This window comes from Anopheles moucheti, chromosome 2 (assembly GCF_943734755.1).
Source record: "Anopheles moucheti chromosome 2, idAnoMoucSN_F20_07, whole genome shotgun sequence".
Taxonomy (NCBI): domain Eukaryota; kingdom Metazoa; phylum Arthropoda; class Insecta; order Diptera; family Culicidae; genus Anopheles; species Anopheles moucheti.
In genome coordinates, this window is record NC_069140.1 from 61,758,095 (window position 1) to 61,775,568 (window position 17,474).

A 17,474-nucleotide genomic window follows, 5' to 3' on the forward strand; every position below is an offset into this window, starting at 1 on the left:
GCATCAGTTGAAATCAATAAAATTGCACTGCATATAATCTGCTACGCTTCTGCATAAACCAGGGCAAAGGGGATCCCACCTACGATGAAGGCTTCTGCCCAAAGGCATTCTAACAAGTTGCATACGGAGAGACAGAACGAGTAGCTTTCCCAATTCCTAATTCTTTCGTTCTACCTGACGAGTTCTCTTCGCATCGAGTGCATCGGTGCAAATAGCATGAGGTGAGGCTATAAAAATAGCGCAATGATGCCCTGCTTGTAGTTCAATTTTTATGGTTGTAAGGGCCTATCTTGAAAGGTTTCGTCTGGTGAATAACCTTACTTACGAACGTTCGCGCATAAAAATACCGTCGTGAGAAAACTTGTCTTATAAGCTGTAAGCATTCTGCTTCTGCACATTATTTCGAACAAGTACAATTCTTTATGTAAAACTCATGCTCAATCGCATTAGAACTGTACCCATAGTAGGTCAAACACTTTACATTCACTCATTGGGTGGTTTCGAACCCAACACTAACTACGAGTATGATATGTGCTTGGGTGAAGGTATGAATGAAACGTAGTTGAAGAGCGATGAAAGTTCAATACGTTCAAGCACTCTGCATTTCTGGATCATAAAACCTGTTCATGGGCAGCCGGCATCACTTCAACCCGCTTTGAACTCTCCGCGCTTTCAACGTAACCTGTTGCGGCTTTATAAAGCCTTTGTGACATATGACCTACGGCGATTCCACCCTTCGCTATGCATTAAAAGATTCGCTCGGTGCTCATCCGATTTTGTCGGTGAAATCGATCAATCGATAGGCAGTATTCTTCTCTGCGAAATGTGGAAACAATTATTCCCCAACCAGTCGGAGCACATACAACACACAGATACGTTGTACAGATTCAAGTTTTTATAAAAAAAAAACTATCGCATCGGAATTGATTACATACATTTTATATGATTTTAAACTCAGTCACATTAGTTATTTGTTTCCTTGTGGGTTGCAACAAATCTCTTTTTATACACATATGCCATATTTTCTTCAACTTGTTGACACAAAGGTAAACATTATTACAGATAAGTATGTGACCTGTGAAATGTATGTAATTGTACTCCGTATCAAGACACCTGCTGGAACACTTGTATGGTTTAAAAATCGAAACTAATCGTCTTTATTGCTGTATCATACATTCAAATGCCAGGTTCAAAACGTGCCGCCTGCCGTTCTCCCGCCAGAATCAAAATATCGAAATTAGAAAAAATGTAAAAATGTAGCTGATACACAAAGAATGCTACGAGCTGCTCTCATACTTGGCAACCTTCGTTCTTCTGCTTCCCATTTTGCTCCCGAGCTTCTGACGGTTCGCATAGGGTCTTCCAATACGATTCGTTGGTAAATTTGCCTACAAATAGATCATCTGATATTGGTTCAGAAATTGAGAATGCCTATTCCCATCTCTTCCATGCGCTAACCGCAACCACCGTTACCTTCCCGAACCAACGGACAGTGGAGCAATGTGCCGGGATGATATCTAACCACGGATCGTCACATCATTACCGATCGGATCGGTTCAGACAGACAGACACAATAGCACACCCGACATACTCGAAGCAGAAAACAACAATTGGAAAAGAGCCTGGTTGTTCTCTTGGCACGTTGAATAGGAATGAAAAACTTGTCTGTAAGGTGTTTTGAGCGAGCAGGTTCCCTTTTTTGTGTGGGAACTGGGAACGGACATTTGTGGCAAAGTGACTTCAATAAAGGTGAAAAGATCGGACGTCTCTTTGATTTTTGCCGGCCACCCAGAAGCGAGAAGAGCCAAATTGTCTACGATAACCTACGAATTAAGGCATTGTAGTGAAAATCTATCGCTAGGAATTTTATTGTTTGTACTTTAGCTTTCGAAAGGTTTCGATAGCGAATATGCATAAGAGATGGATATTTATAGTAAAAAAAGAGTTCGGTTTTCTCACTCGATCTTCACGAAAACCCAACTTGATTAATTTTACAACCTATGGTTATGGTCAATGAAAGCAGTGTATAAAGTATTCATGTTTTAGTTACATGGTAAACCATTTATTCTATAGCGCATGTCTAGATATTATTATGATCAATTATATGGCCAACCTATGCTATAAATTTGTTTGAATTAGAACATCATAAATGTCATTTTTCGATCGTATTGTTACTGCTCATGTACGACTGCAAAGGAAAAGTCATCGTCTTTCATCGCATCATCTTTCTTTCGGTTTTATTTACAAAGCCCTTGATGTACACTCCATATAAAAAATAACCATTTATCGCTTCGTTCCAGTGAAAATCCAGCTACAGAAAAAGCATGACTCTAATTAATTTGTTCAGCATCTTCATTGGCTTGCTCTCGCACCCGTTGCCAGGAACTTCGAAGCAGGCTGCCGTAGAATGCTCGTAACATCCGTCGTAAATTGTTCATAAATCTACGACCAATTTCTTCCGTCGTATCATTGCGCTTGCTGGATTCGATGTCAACCACTCCACAGCTCAAGCGTTGTAATAATGCGGTGCTAAGCAAACCATATCGCCTCGTAATATAACCGTAATAATTTCATAATTATTCTACAATTAAACTGACGCGCGTTGGTGTTTCATTACGGCTGACGGAGTACCTCGTTGAAGCACAAAACGACTGCTCAATGCTTTATTGCTCACACTAGCCGGCTCATTCGGGCCAGCGCATTGTACAAAGCGGTACAAATAAAATAATAAGTAACGTTCAGTAAACCGATCACCCTTCCTACGGCAAGAGGAACCCCAAAAGACAGTACCGTTTTGCTGCGTACCAACCAACAGGCAACCAAAAGTGACATGTAACCACAGTTTATATGAAATTGTTTATTCGTTTATTATACATAAGATATCCGAATCCCGCCATCTTTGTGATCGCTTTACAGCAGTATCATAAATGCCGGTTTTGTAAGCTCGGGCATCACTAAGAGACGGAGTATAAAACTCCCACGAGGAACGGTGTGCGAGGGACCTTTCGTTTTACTGTGATGGTTACATTTTTCTAGCTACCTCCCGAACGTCTTGTGCTTATCCACCTTGTTGATCCCTTAAGCAAAAGTCAAAAGATTGCCACGATTTATTCCCGTTTGCGGATTTGGAACACATCGATGTTCCATCGACCGATTCCCACATCCATTTATGATGCTATGTACTGATAATTGTAGAAGGTTTCGTATATTTAGGCAAAATATGTGCTATTCTTCTATTTCTTGTTCAACCATCGTCCGGATCCAGGCATGTGAGGCAAGCTACGAATCGAAGATGCACTCTCGCAAGTGGGATCACCATGTTCGTTACCGAACATTTCGAAAGAATGTTCTCTGGGTCGAGGAAACGTTTAGAGCAGGAAATTAACAGAGGATAATGTGTTTATTGTAGCATATTTTTCGGAGGTACATCCCTGTTCACCTCCAGCACACACGCAGCGACAAGTTAATAAACAAATAAAACTGCAATACTGCTCACGGCGTGCGGCATTTTGCACTATTTCTTTTGTCGGTCATTCGCCAAAGTCCTCGGGCTTAACAACACTTCTCACCCCGAAATCCCAGACGTTTCAACCGTCAACCGGAGTGAAAGCAGCTTTTGTATCAAAGGATTAGCTTGAGCGGGAGACAAGATAACGAAGATGGAAGGACATGCGCAGGTATATTTTTTTGCTACCTTCTAATCCAATTTGTGATGTTTGTTGTTTGTAGCAGTTTTCCTGGACGAGCCATGTTTGTATATGTTTTAAACGAAGCGTCGGACAACAAAATGCATCCTTTACCAACTTTTACTTGTGATGTATGCAGTTAAGATCACTCACAGTTGCACGATCTAGTAAAAACTTTGAAAAACCCCGTTGCTTAGGATGGGCAGGAAGCTTTTCTGGTCAAAATGCGACGGTACCTGTTGTGCGAATCCATTCCTGTAATGCCTATTTTACCCGAATGTAAACTAAAGCTTTGACATATTTAATCCGATTAACCCTTTCCATATGGACTGGAATATAATGTTCGGAATGTTTGTAAATGGTATTTGTGCTGAATTTCCAAATATTTGTAAGCTTACAAAGGTTTATCTACTTTTTATAGATTTTCTTCCATTTTTATTCAATTATTACATAGGTTGATCACCATGGCAAACTTTTTTGGGTTGATGAGCCTTCTTTTTGATATTATTTTTAAATGTAATTAAAATATCCATCAAAATAATAAATAAACTATATCAAATTTTATCACCTTCACAAAAAAACCAGATATGCTACAAAACTACATTTTACTCTTAAGACGAGTACTCTTTAGATATGTGTAAAAACATTCTGCTTCTGTTGTTTACATAATTTTAGTTTACGTTGTTGATCCTGAGCGATGGTTATCAACCTTTATGACAATTTTCTTCTCCTTCGTTCTTCTTTTCTTCTCACTAAAGGCGTCGAAACAGTATGAAACCGATCTTCACGGATCCCTTGGGTTGTTTTGTGGCCTTGCTACGTATCGATACTGCTAGGTCCACTGATTTTGTCCCGATACTAAGGAGACTGTGATTTTAAAGTGTGCTTCTTCGATGGTCAATCGTGAAGGTCGTGCCAAGTATAAAATTCGCTCCTGGACATTTTCTTCCAGAACACTTTCCGTGGCACAGTTGGAAGCTTGAATGTGAGTGTTTAGGAAAAAAATGTTCATGTCGGATACGCCGACCACTGTGAGCCATGAAATTCTTAATGTACTGCAACGACTCGGTGACTGGGACGAGGTCGAATTCGTATTTTCAACGGATAGCTTATAGAAATGCATTCCAGCGTGGCGGTTGATCATTTTCTGAAGGACACGAAAACCTGCCTCGAGCTACTAGAAGCACCTTTCGGTTGCTTCTGTCGCATCCACATACCTATTGTGGCTAGCTGGTACGCGCAGCAGGCATACGGGTTTCCGTTGTTTGTTGAAAAAAACTGTGAAAAACAGCTCAATTATTCAAATGTTATGCTTAAATCGTCAGTGTCACTCTACAGGCGCTACTATGTTGTTAACGCTTCACAGTGACAGTGTTTGAAAACTTGGTTTGCTACTTCATGTACTTTGTTAATGGAAACAGGTGTAGCGTATTACTTGCTGGGATTCAATTTATTTTTCAATATCCCTCGATTTTTTGGAAGAACTTTCTCAATGCCATTTGATTTTGGAAGGTTTTACAATTTACATGGAGAGTAGAAATAGGAAGACTTTTGTGGCTGTGTTAACCACATATCATGCGAGATTCGAACTCGAAAACCGTAATGCTTATGTTGCCGAATCATTTCATAGTGTCGATTGGATATACCGAATGGTGTGAATGAAATTGGGTGTGGCAACGCGTCGTAATCAATGCTTTTCATTTGCTTTCAGAAGCTTCACGCCGAAAGTCGTTGCTTAAGCATACCACTAGACTTTCCACTCTTCGCAAAGCTTCACCCTTGATCGGTGGAACTTCATAACGAACAGGAAAACATCCCGACGCTCCTTCAAGACCGTCCTTCACAAAACGGTAGCCAGATAATAGTTAATTAAAGATTTTTTCCACTACCAATTTATGGTTTTGTTGATTTCATTCTTCTTTACCCTTGGTATCACCCTTCTCAGTCGATTTGTGTGTTGTTTTGCAGGTTGATTCGCTCCTTTGGTTCACTTTTTCAGTGTATCACAAATGTAGTTAGAAAAAAATGTTCAGCGTCCCCAACAACAAAAAAGGAAACCGAATCTTAGCATTCGGCCTCGTCATGCTGGAGGAATGATTGAAGAATGAAACGTAAAGGAAGACGCTCCAACTATAGAAGACACGCTTCAACTATAGAGAGAAGTGAACATGTTATGTTGGTGTACAGTTCACGTCTTCTAGGATGTAGTTCACTTTACTATACTGTGTCATTTGCTATACTTTTCAACTCATTTGTTAACGATAAGTTTAAAAGAGAAACACTACGGCACTTGTCGAAGCACGAAAGTCGCAACAAGTGTATCTTCTTCAACTTATAAATGAATTTGACCTGACCAATACCATTTTACTGCTATAAAGAAGTGATATGGCATAATAGTAAGGATAAGAAAATTGGAATATTGCACAAACACGCAACGCGTATCAGTTGGCCGGTGGATGGAAGCATAGAAACGTTCGCCATACTAGCGCGATGATCTTGCAATTTACGCTTCTTCGATTATATTTTCGGATATCGACCAATCGAACACGGGTAAGTTTCGGCACGGCACGTCGTAGCAGGCGCGGCAGGATGTTTGTTGTTTATTGTTTGATTGAACCGCGATCATCATTTTATCATTACTCACTTCACAAAACCTGCGCAACACGTCGAGGAAGGTGTACCTTTGCGGCTATGCCGCCGTCAGGCTCTGTTTACGGACCGTAAACACGAGGGTGCCTAAATGGGTGTGAGAGTTATTTTAAAATCATTAAGCGATACTTCTGCTCCTTCGTTCTCGGGCTCGGCTACGGTGCAATCATGACGCTACCAGGCATTAACTGCCCTACCAGGCGTACGCTGTGGGCCAGCGCGTGAGAAGCTCGGCAATCGGCGGTGGAGGTGCTCCACGATCGACGGCGCAATCGTGTTGTCTATTGATAAAGTTTCTTGACTCATTTGGGCACAGTCGTTCCACTTCTTCTTGCTAGAGCGCTACCGTGTTACTACAACGAATGGCGTATAGATTGGGTCTCGAAATGAATGGATCGATCGATCGAATGATCGATCGACAGCGAAAGAGAGAGACCCCACTTCATTTCCGTCCCAGCACCAGTGGATTTATATGCCATTCCTTGCATTCCCTTGAACAGACAATGGGAAACAGTGAAAAATGGTCTTCGTAACATGAAGGAAGACAATTAGCCACGAGATAATTAGGCATTTCCTTCGAAAGACCCCCAGTGCTGGCTGTATGGTGCTCGGGGACCTTAGTAAGGCGATCTGGCAACGGGACGCAGTAGCCACCTCTCGATATTTGTTGAAATATCGTACATTCATGCCAAGGGTACTCGAAGGAGTTATTTTTTGCTGCAGAAACGTCAATGATCCAGGCGGAGGTAGTAGCATACAAAAAGTAGCAGCACAAAGCAATCGTCACACAATCCTTGACCAACAAATCAACTAACGACGGGTTGTACAACTTATAAACTGTATCCTATCAAGGCCGACTAAACTAATGCTTTTAAGGTAGTGGTATTGCTTTGCAAATGTTTACGATAGAGTGGAATGTGGTGAAATTGACAAAAACAACAGCAATAGTACCCACTGTGTTCAACTATCATGCGTACAATGTGAACATCGTTTATGAACACTTGATATAAATAATCTAAACTGTTACCAAAGTTAATTTACTAGGTTAAACAAACTTTTGAAAATGTAAAATTGTATCAAAAATAATAAACACAAAAATTAGGTACTTTTATTTTTGTGGTTGGATTTTGAAGTTTTTTGGATTTTTTATATTACATAAAACTACATATTTTAGTGCAATACAGTTTTTAATTAAGTGAGTGTGTTTGATCGGAATGTTTTACGGTTAATACTAATCTTTGATTCGTGTTAAATATCAGTTATTCAAAAACTTACACGATTACGAAAATGAAAAAACATTGTTTAAAAGCTATATACAACAAACGTTTCATCACAATGTGCTCGTCTGAAATGAACAGAAAAAATGAATCCATATGATCAAGTCCGGAATCTCGCAAATATAAGATTTAAATTCCCCGTAGCTTTGTTGGTACGGGGAATAAGTGTAGCAGTTCAGACGGAATGTAATTTCGCTTTCACATTCATTTTCATTACTCTTTTCTGACACACAATGTGACAGCGACATAGTTCCCAAATAATGAAAAAATTTACGAGATGCTTCATTGTGGGGTACTTGGATTTCGTTGAGCACGTTCACGCTTATCGTGTATACACGTAACAACACATGATTGTGTGACATAGCTTGATAATATATATTTTACGATATATCTTTTACTTATCAATTTTACCATTTCAAAATCGGACCGAACAAAATTATTTTGGGAGAGCGACTGATCAACACTAACGACTGCATGAATGTTGAATGTTCTTGTTGGTAACATTGTGTAAATGTACATATTGGTTAATTTTATTTAAAGCTTACAGATCCAAGATTCGAGACCGGGGACGGCCTGGTGGTGTATTGGTAGCGGTGTCGGTTTTTACACGGCAGAAAGGTTTTCATTCTGGGTTTTCCCAATCGATTTTATATGGTATGATGTCTTTATTACATTTAAGACATTTAAAATGTATCTGTATACTTTTACCATTTCTGTATTTATTAATGCCAAACGATGGTGTCAGTTAACAGAGAGAACAAGTCGTATAAAACATTCACCAGTGACACAACGGCCACCGGAAAAGTATTACAGAAGCTATCATGACATTTTCCCAAGGGAAGTAATCACTCAAACCAGGTTGACTGTCTATTTCAAGGCTGTATAACAGTAACGTAAAGGTACCAGAGTGCAAAACAAAAAGATCAGAGGATCACTGTACAAGAGTGGATGCTACCGGGTTCTAGCTACTGATTCTGAAGTTCATACTGGTTGTTGAAGACGGCGAGCAAACATGGGATCTGGCAAATTGAAAAGGTTACAAATCAAGTGCAAACCTAGGAGGTGGTCAAGCTTTTCTTTACATACGGATTTTCTTTTGAATGCAATCGAATCTTGTGGTGATTGAAGAGTTCACAGAAGAGTCATACCTCCCACGGAATGTGATTCATCTTCATCGCCAGTAGATCAATTGATGGAGAGCGAAATGATCGATTTGTTCCTGATGTTTGACAGAATGGCCTTGCAAATGCCTTGAAGGACCGTCCCAAGGGTTCCGCTCTGGAACAACTAAAGGGTTTATGTGAAGAGGTGCAAAAAAGTGATTTTTTTAAAATACATTTGTTGGGATCCCATGAATTTAACACAAGGCTTATTAAACTATTACATGTATATTTAACGTAAATGCTTTATGGTAGCATTAATGTCATGTGTCTTTATGTCCAATTTTTCTAACTTCTATCTATTGCAGTGTTATAAAAAGTTATCCAGCTTTACTATATTATATATTTGGATACAATTGTCCATCATTTCGCGCGGTGCAATTAATTGATTTTTCGTTTTCACCATAAACAATATATGTGGTCTCATTTTCACACCATATTATGAATGATACAGCAACGATGGCTAAGGGTAACTTGGTAGCTGATTTTTGTTCATCGAACGTTTTGCCACCCGTATTGTACTTTTCTTTTATTCCCATCCAGCAGTGGCCAAGTAAAGGAAGAAAAACAGTTCAATTTTATGTACATTTTATTACATCGCTCTTGCTGCTTTCCGAATACAAAAGGCAACGCCACAAAAGCTACCCTCGCGCGGATACACCTAACGTCCCCAGGCTACTGTTCTGCCTGATTTGAGTGGTGTTTTTTCTACTTACCTGAGCTTTTTCTCTTTATCATCAAATCTATCATCGTAATGGCTGCCAATCATTGATTGGTCGAATCTGTTGATTGGAAAGGAAATTTGAAAATAGAATGGAAAATGGAAGTTACGTTTCGGTAGCATTGGTAAGTTGTGTTCAATTAAATGTTTCTCCCATTTACGCTTCTCAATTTCGGACCTGAAAAGGCACAGTATCGGGCAGTATGAAGCTCAGGGATAAAGTGATGATCATGCTAACACCAACGGTTTCGAAATATTAACTTACATGAGCATGTGAGCAACACGAACAACATGACCAAGCAAACGAGATGGTAATGAATGTACTTTCCTTTGTTGGTGTGAAAAAGAACAATACTGCTAACATTCGTTTATCTTATAGTTCTCCTCCGAATTTTCTTCTTTACTCCGAAGTTTTATAAATCTATCAACTAAGTATTTTGGACATAATCGTAATGGTAATGGTAATAAGCAAGTAAGTAAATTAAACACTAAAAATAAATTAAAAATTTTTATACTTTCAATTTCGTTAGCATAAGATTTTTTTATTCATTTGATAGCATTTGATACCATGTTACATTACGCCAATTGTAAAAAAGTCATCGCAACTACTAACGATCAACTGTAATTAACAATCACTTGAAAGCAAAATTCACAACAAAATATCACCTGAAAAGAAAATTACACTACAATCCTTGTAATTTTGACATACCTTACTTTACGTACTAGATATGTACTATTTCTTGACTTCATCAAATATATACACGATGTAGCACACACGTTGGCGTGTAACAATTAAGCAGAAAACAAGTCATAAGGGCAATCCCCACCCAAAATTATAGTTGAGCCTCAAACAGTTTAAGAAACAGCAATCTTTCAAACATGATAAATTCTACTATGCAATCAAAGATCATCTCTGTTAACAGCTGCACAAAGCGCCACAACGAAGCGCACTTTTTCAACTACCGCTCTGAAGGTACCTGCTATTGTTGTGGAAATTTCAAACAGCGGATCATTAACTGCTGTTGCTACTTGAATTACTTCGATCATTACGCAAAACACTAATGGCCGCTGTAGTGTGTGCAGTAGCTAACGCTGATCTTCCCGTCACAACCTTCCGTCCCTGCCTTGCTTTCACACCGTGCTACATTGAGAGCGGTAAATGGCTTTTGTTTAAGGTTTGCTTCACGGCAGGACTCGATCGTTGATGAATTGAGTGATGATCTCATACCTCTCAAAAAGACAATCAAACCTGCAAAGCGCTACTAGAAAAGCTCATCTGCGCATGAGGATGGCAAATGATCAATCAATGGAGTATAGAAATAGTCAACGCAATGAAAGAAGGTGGAAAAAGTAAATCAATAAAAAAGTCTCAATATTCGCAAGGGTTCCATATTGTGAAGGAACGGTCGCCAAACAATCATGTGCTTGTTCACAATGTAAGAGAAGGACCACCTCGTCGAATCTTCACTGCTACCAACTGCTTCTGCTACTGCTTCACTGCTTTTGTATAAGGTCTGCATCGGTTATAGCGTCAAAAAAGAACGAGACTTACTTTATACGCTTTAGATTCGCAGCAAATAGCGTGGTGGTTTATGTGGCGCAATAAAATCATAGCAAACGTTGTCATGGTTGCTTTTGATATGTTTAGTACGATACTGCTTCTACTGATTGACGACTCGTATCAAACCGTTGATGGCGACTTTGCATATACTTGTTAGATCGTTGGTGTAAACTATTTTGATTATATTGTACTATCTAGTATAATATTTAGATTTAACAAATAGCACTGTCTAAATTGCTAAACTAATTTGTTAATTATATATTTGAGTTTGAAAGAGTGTTGTTGTACAAGGTATATTTTTGGTAAAATGCCTTAAGAAATTTGTGCGCTCCTCATTCAATCTTATATAATATGGCAAAGAGCCGTTATAAATGTAATAACAAAAATATTTGTGTGAAACAAATAGTGCACTTAAAAAGTGAATACTCCTACAAAAATAACTTCAATGAACAATCACTTCGATTTTAGAATAGGTTTTACCAACTATTTGGATGATGTAGACGAAGAATCACAAAGCACAGCCATTTGGTTTTAATCACTAGTAAGTAATGTAATACTTGTATCAAAAAGCAAACAGGAATGTTTCAGGGTGTCCTTCTCTGATAAGGGTGATGGAAGAAATTCGAGACTTTGTGGTATGCCTATAGGAATAGTGCAGGTTAGTGCAGTGAAGGTGCAGTGGATTCCGTCCTTCTAATTATTGTTTCTTCAAGGCCAATCCTTTGTATTGGAATACCTTTCTAGGCACCTAGTTCACTTATTTAGCAGACGCGGATTTATCCTTTCGGGCCCCAAGCGGTGGTACCTAATGGGTCCCCTAACTGTTTCGTATAATATCTACAATCTAATATCAGGAATACTTGAAAATGAATAAATAAATCATTTCAGTTTTAATAAGTACCATTTAGTTTTCTATCCAAATGAGAATCTTCACAATATACAATAGTTAGCCTAATGTAGTTAAATGTCTCCAATATTTCTGAAATATTTTAATTGCAAATAATGATCGTGCATCTACCATTTTTATATACATATTTCTTTCTTGTTTACTGACACAACAACTGTAAGAGGCTTAGAGCTCTGCTATTTGTGGCTTTCGATGACTTCATTTACCCTCAGTTGCATAGTCAGTCCTTGCTACGGAGGATTGGTCCGGATGGAATTTTTAACCGGTCCTTTCGTGTGAAAACCGGCACCACTACCAAAAATACCACCGGACCTCCAAAGCGATGGGCAAACTTATTTTAACCAAATTTATTTTAACTAACATTATAGTCATTAGAATGATTCATAATATTGGCCATGCTATTTTATATACATCTCTAATAATTTTAACGCATCTAGCAAATTTTTCTGGAGCTTGGGAGCATCAAAGGAATTATGTGTGTGCTTACGCACGTATTTGATACAAAATCCTTCCTCCACAATTGCTCACAAATTAAAACATGTCCCTTCGAACGTAACATATCACAACTATACTGCTCGTTACGGTTTATAAGGTTCAGATGTACATTACTTAACAAGTTTATTGTATAAACCAGCATCAACAAATTGTTCAGTAATAGGCCAAATATGGTCTTCAATATTTCTTGGTTGGTATGTGCAAACAAACAATTGCTTTTCAAAAATAAAATCGAAATAAAATGTTTTCTGAAAGCACTCATGCAGCAACAATTCGGGGCCACCTGAAGGTCGGGGACCCCCTCACGGCCGCTCATTCCGCTTATAGAGAGCATACGCGCGTTTGAGCATAAGTAATGGAGACATGTAACTAGATTTTGTGGCAGAGTGATTGTCCGACAAAAGTATGCTGAGGTAGTGATTTAATTTCATTTTATACATTTTACAGAGTTTTCGATCCATTTTGGCTACAATCGCATCTTTTCGTTACAATTTTTAGATATCCAATGTTTCATATTTTTTTAAATTTTCACATTCATAAAAAGTCTAGTTAAGATTAGATGTTTGGCGAACTTTGGAATTAGAAAACCAAGTTTAGTTTTATCTGCTGACCACTCATATTTAAAAAAATATGACATTTAAAAAAAATAAATCATTAAAGCAAAAATTTGAAAAAGTTAAACATTTTTAACATTTTACACGCACGTGTGTGAAAGCTATGCAAACTCTATCGTTTAATTTATTTGCTTGATTTTATTTGCTTTTTAACCATGTCCATCATCATCGCCAAATCGCCATATTAACGTTCGATTTACATTCGTACACATAAGCACCCTTTATTCACTCTAGATATATTTTCTCTTGACTCTTCTTATTTTTCGGGACGTAACGTCCTTTTAGACCAAGCCTGTCATTTCTGGATTACTAGACTAATTTTACCACGTAAAAGGATAGTTAGTCCTTGCTACGGCTCCAGATAAAATTTTGTCACGGTTCTGTCGTGTGGGACTGGAACGATATAGTCCAGTTCATTAATACACCACACAATAATATGCCATACGTTTATAATACGTTTTATAAATTCTACATAAATCGTATAAGACATTGCACCCTAAAACGAATAATGATAATCGACACATTGCTCTCCAGAGCGTTTTTAGCTAAGTTCGCAAACATGTTTACACAATTTCCTTTTATGATTGCAAATCTCTCTTCATTGACTGCAATGATTCACAATGATTAGCAAATTCCAAACGATTAAACTGTTTTCTTATATGAATCGAAACCCTAAAATCGAGTTCTCCTCAGTTCAACGTAATTTAATTACGAAATTTCCACTGACCTCTTATAGTTATAAATTTTATATAAGGAAATTCGCAATACACGATAACTCGATATACGCCAAAGCGTTCGATCCCAATCATTAGAGTATAGCGGGGAGCTGCTGTAACGGCAAAGACAGTCCTTTGCACTCGCCGCTCGTAAATGGTGAGAGATTTGGCATCCTCCGTCCTGAACATAGAGGACTACCGGACGTATCAGGGTGCGATTTATGCTGCATTTCGTATCTTGTTGGAGTCTTCTGCGTTATAGGAGTTTATGACACCCCTAGTAGGCCCGATTGTCCATCACAATACGCCTAGGTAGCAGAACTTCTCTACTACCCCAAGATCGTAACCGTCAACTGATACTCCGCTTCCCAGGTGGGTCCTATCACGATCAGAGCCTCCGGCAAGCAGGAACTTTACGTTTCAGTCGGCTGTACACCGCCTCATATGTCCGCGCGTTTACTCGGTTAGATTCGAACGGTTCCGACAGCATGATAGAAACTATCACCATGCACTGCAGACCATCCATTGGGGCTAACGTATTAATGAGTTGTAATCCCTTGACGAACACCAATTTTGGGGTTGCAAAGGCATGACACCTGGTACTGTTCGTAAACAATGATTACGAGTTTTATATCTTTGAATATCTTAACGTTTTTTTAGAGCATGTGAAGATTTATTTTGTAAAAATAGGTCATTTACTGTTTTAAACACAAAAATCAACGTCATTGCACGTTGTTTCTTAGATATCCACTGTATTACCCCAGTATTGTAGATAACGAGTTATATCTGCTACATTCAAGATTAATCCTCATAGCTTTTATTTATTTATTTTATTTTGCAGTTTTACAGTCTTCGCCGACCAAAAAAAAAAACACTTTGGAGGCTTTCAAAGATTTGAGAGATTTGTGTTGTTCACAACTCCACTTTAGTCTTGGCATTCAATTTACATTTTTTTATATCTGAATCAGTTCACGAGTTACTCTCTAAAGTAATCCTCAAATAGCTACGTAGAAATACATACATTTTGCAAATATATTATCCTCGTAAGCACTCGTCAAGTGGAAGATGACGCTAAACCTAAACCAAATCTTGTATTATTATTACTATTACTATTGTTAGTGTTATTGTGTTTGTTATTATTATATTAAAATCTATATACTGAATGATTAATATAGCAGGTGTAGCAAGTAAAATTTAACCCTAAATTTTGATAAATAATCACCTTAAGATGACGATGCTAAATCCTGTTGGAGCGATAATTACAATAATTTCGTAAAAATATTACGTTAACACTGGTGGAAATGTTATCATATTGAATTTTGCTATCCAGTTCAACACACGATAAACTTTAGAGAATAGAGTTGTAATCAATATTTTAACAATTGAATTTCAGTTTGATTTCAATTTCAAAACTATCTTAAAATTTACGACCTTATCATTATATAAAACTTATTATTTTATCAAGGCAGGTACAGTTTATAAATTCTATGTGTTTCGGATTATTCGATATGGATTCGGAGTGAAAACAAAAAGCTACAATTTAAATTCCCAAATCAAATTTTAGACCCCTATCAAACCAATTGTTCGGTATGATTCTATTGACTAGGTTAGAGGTGGAAAACTTAAATTGATTTAATTAAACTAAACCGAGTATCTGATTCGTTTTTTCAAGTTTGACTGTTTTGATCTTATTAAACGTGGTCCAGCATCATCTCTATTGGACGACAGAAATATAAGAGTAACCAACGATGAGCTGGTAGAATAGTTAGATTATGTATGGCACAAAAGCCTGCCAAGTGTCACATAAATCTTTTCATTCAGGCAACACAATCAAAGACCAAATCACATTGGCAACAGGCGATTCACAGTGGGTAAAGCTCCCTCTACATAAACATAAATTTCTACGCCATCATAAATTAAAGTTCCGTTTACTTTAAAATGTTGGTTTGAATGCTGAGTACATGCAGCATAAACTGCATGCCCAACATGGCTTGCTTTTCATTCTGATTCTGAAATCAGATATGATGGCACCAAAAGCATGTGTTGATAAATGCCTGCTAACAGTTGGCCCTCGTTCGTAGCTTGCCGTAGCGCAAATCATACATTTTCAGGTCGAAGTAATGGTCCAAAAAATCTATTTAGAGTGTTCATGATTGTCTAACATCGCTGTGTAAATCATGAATATTTAAAATTCTATAAATAACGCCTTAGAATTCATACCTCTATCGACGAATCGACAAAGTCGATGAATGTACCTATTCATTTCATCGATTTGTAAACCCAGTTCTGTACGAAAAGTAGGCGGAGTTTTTTCCTACTCTTCATTTTTCCTCGATATTTCGACCACCGTCATTGTCGATCAAATCTCTTCCGCTCGGTGAGCACGTCACGGGAACCCCTTGTTAATACCTTTGAATCGACGTGCGCCGACCAAGCTTGCGTGTACTGACGTTGGACATTATGTTTTGTTTTAGGTCTTAATGTCCACTAAACTACAATATTTCTTCCCCTTTAGAGACACATTGGCCCGTTGATTGCCGTGTTCCGGTTTTCGCCTATCATCACCGGCCGCAGTTATGGCTCCCTTTCGCGCTTCCAGCACCGTGACATGGTGTCATACAGAATAAGCTGAACATGTTTCGGGTTTCAATTTTACTCGACCAGATCACCGGAATCGACAGGGTATAGGGTCCTTTTGTGAGGGTTTCGTTGCGGCAGTCCCCTAATCTAGCATACGCGCCGATCAGCTGTCCCCTTCCTTAACACACACAACAGACATGGACCCTAGTTACATTTAATACCTCACACGCTGGTGGCAGTTGGAGTCGAATAATGAACCGCACAAGAAGCATAAGGTCTAATACGCTGTGTTAGGGCCCGAACGGCTAGATCGCTAGAAAGAAGGGTGAACGTTAAATCTAACCGCTTGAGACTCGCCCTTAGTTTCGGTAGCTACCACGTGCGAGAAAGGGAACTTATTTCATCTCCATCACAGCCTCACAAAGGTGGGAGCAATCGACATAAGCAACTCCCTCCCATCGATCAAACAACGCGCCGTAGTATGAGTGTGGCGCGGAATCGCAGTTCGCCGCCGAGTAACCAGCGAGCCGTGTTTTTGTTTCCTCGCCCATGGCTAACCAGTTCCTTGAGAATACTTTCGGCAAACGGTCGCGGTCGCGCGAACGCATGACGGTCGAAGCGCACCGAAACGTGATCTGAAATAACTCACGATCGCGTAAGATCGCCGTCGCAACTGAGGAGCAGCCACATTGTGTTGAATGCACTCGAACGCGGATCCGGATTTGTTTTCAACGAAAGATTTCTATGCACGAGATTTCGAGTTCCCGCAATCCAACAGTCAGGTGACCAAGGACCGACGGTACATCTTGTGTGATCTTCATTTGTGTTACTGTCGGAAGCGGTAGTTTCACAGAATAGAGTGTGATTGCAAGAATTCTTCTCGTGAAAATATTTTGTTCATGTTTTACCAAAGTGTCGTTAGTGCAAACTAAAAGTTCCTGTATAGTGTTAACGAAGAGCTATAATTAAATAGATCAATAAATACGACGATCTCTGCTACCGGACGCGTGCGGTAGCGTTCTACAGTTATTGGCGTCGATAGTTCCAGTATCCTGATATATGGTTCCGGCGCTTGCGTAGCTCAATCAATCGACAAAGTCCCTTCTGT